The sequence below is a fragment of the Penaeus monodon genome, chromosome 33 (assembly GCF_015228065.2).
Source record: "Penaeus monodon isolate SGIC_2016 chromosome 33, NSTDA_Pmon_1, whole genome shotgun sequence".
In the NCBI taxonomy this organism is placed as follows: Eukaryota; Metazoa; Arthropoda; class Malacostraca; order Decapoda; family Penaeidae; genus Penaeus; species Penaeus monodon.
In genome coordinates, this window is record NC_051418.1 from 10,519,755 (window position 1) to 10,522,375 (window position 2,621).

The following is a 2,621-nucleotide window of genomic DNA, read 5'->3' on the forward strand; positions in this document are numbered from 1 at the left end:
CCCCCCCCCCTTTTTGACATGGCTGGTTCTTGTGTTGAAGGTAACTAAGGTTCTTTTCACATTTCTCCATATTAAATCTGTATGAGTGTGTACTTGTTTCAATGGGGGTATGGTAATGCTGTTATCCCATTTTGATTATTACTAATAAACATTTAATTCAATTTTGTTAAATGATTTCTGAAAAATAAAATAAAGCATGGGTAGCAGTTCCTTAATTAGAATTAGAACATTTACATCTGTGCTGTATTTGCTTTTTGTGTCTCTCTTTGGAAGTATATTTAGTCCTTCACATTCATATTTGCTATGATTATGATAAAATTCTAAAACTTTATTTTAGGCTATGTAGATGAAACTTATTTTTCTGATATACATTTTAGTTTTTTTTTGTTAGAGAAGGATTTTGTGTGTTTGAATCTTTTTGTATATGTACATTTATGTGAATAAAAGAAAATGGTATGCTTGTGTTTTGTATTCAGAATGATTGATTTTTATGTGTTGTATTCCAAAATAATAATAGATTTATTAATTTCCTTTTTCTTTTTGTATGCAGGTCAAAACTTCCACTATGCAAGAAATGATGCGTTTGTTGGTAACATCTGGCGTGTCTGGTCACTCTCATCCAGCTGTTTCCCTCCAATATTTTGAGTGTGTTGCACGCTATGAAAAATTCTTTGCCTGTGAGCCTCAGTACATACCTGGCATGTTGACGGCCTTCTTAGATGTCCGGGGCATGCGAAATCGTAGCCCGAGAGTAAGTATTAAAACGTCTTATTTTGATTTTGTTTTATTGTTTAAAGAAAGTGTTGTGTACCTATAATAAAAATGAAATATAATGCTGGAAGAAATACTTGATTCCTCAAAGAAATACTTGATTCCTCAAATGTTTCACAAGATTTTCTGTCAATGCTGTGGTAACATTTTTATGTTTACCTATATATGTAATAGATATTTTAACACTTATTAATTATTTGAACGTGTTCCCTATTGTAGGTACGCAGTCGAACAAGTTATCTTTTTTCACGTATTGTAAGGTGTCTTAAGAGTCACATCATTAACTACACTGAAGATATTTTGGGGCAACTCTCTGAGCTACTCGTGATGGCACCTCCAGATAATGGACAAAGTAACTTATTATTTCTTTATTTGTTACATTTAATCATATGCGTTTTGTATGCCTAGGTATCTGGATATAATTATGAAATTCTTGCCATTGTCATACATGAACAAGAGGGATGAATGATACTACCTGCCAGAAAGTGATAGATTATCAACATGATTGTATGAATCCTCCATGAATTTATTCCAAGATTTGATTGTATAATGAATATTTTCCTTTATTTGATCTTTTCTTTTTTAATTCTTAATGTTCCTCACTTCCAGTAACTCCACTCCTGACGAATGATGATCAGCTGTATGTGTTCGAAGCTGCAGCAATGCTGATCGTGTCTGGCAGTGCTGAGCCACAGCGAAAGGAGATGATGATGAGAAACTTGCTATCCCCAGTGTTTAGCAAAGTTACTCTTCTTGCTGAGAGGTTAGCACAGGAACAGGACCCTATTAGGCAGGTAAGGTTATCATTTAAATCTCCCTTTAATATATTCCTAATTCCAGGTGCAAGTTATCTTTGCTGTGTATAATGTGATTATTTCCTTTTTAATGGATTTTTTTTTCACCTATGAATAGAATTGCACTTGTATGGTTATAGAAGATATAGGGAAATAAATTATGAGATTATTTATCCCTGCAGATGAACATTGCAAAGAGTATATGCCATGCAACATCTGTGACTGCAAGAACTTCTAAGGCATTTTCAAACCAAAATTCCATGCAAGACTGTGGTTGTGTACAGCTGTATCTTGATGCTCTGCAGCTATTTATCAGCTGTCTCAATGTAAGTAATGATACACAATACAATACAGTTTTACTTCATTATTTAAGAAAGAAATTCTTGAAACTGGTGTTATGTGTGCTAATGTATTATAATTTCTTATACATACATTTTTATCTTTTCAGGTTGGAGTAGAGCGAGAGATGGTTGGTTCTGGTGTTCGGCAGTTGATGCACAGATTAGTGGTGTGTCTGGATGGAAGGAGCTTGATGCCACTGCTTCCTCCTGCATCTCAGGCTCTTCTTCATACACCTTCACCCACAATCTTAACAGAGTACCTGCCACTTATCAACCAGACCATCACCAAGTTCCAGGTACTGAAGGGGTCTCATTATCTCATGGTCTTTTTTATGTTTATTTATTGTTTGTATGTTATCATATTTTGTGATTTATGGAAAAAAATTATTTTTTTTCTTCTTTTTCCCCCCTTTGCAGAAGGAGATCAGTCCATTTCTGCAGAGCATCTTTGTCCCACTTGTGTCTGCAATCTTCTCAGCCCTCTCAGAACCCATTGAAGAGAATGATGAGGAAGAGAGGAGAACGCGGAGACTACTCCAACGGAATTACTACCTCTTCCTGACAACGATTGTGTCTAATAACCTTCTAGATGTTATGGCTTCCTTAGATTCTAACATCTTCAATCAGGTGTGTGCATGTAGATAGTTTTTGTGATTTAGACATTTAAGTTTGTTTACATGTATTACTATAAGAATTCTTAAAGTTTGATTTTCTT

The 2,621-nt window shown here is 34.6% G+C and overlaps 1 pseudogene; it reads left to right on the plus strand.

Moving 5' to 3' along the window:
• Nucleotides 1-2,621, plus strand: part of LOC119594241 — a 20,974-nt pseudogene that overhangs the window by 14,591 nt on the left and 3,762 nt on the right.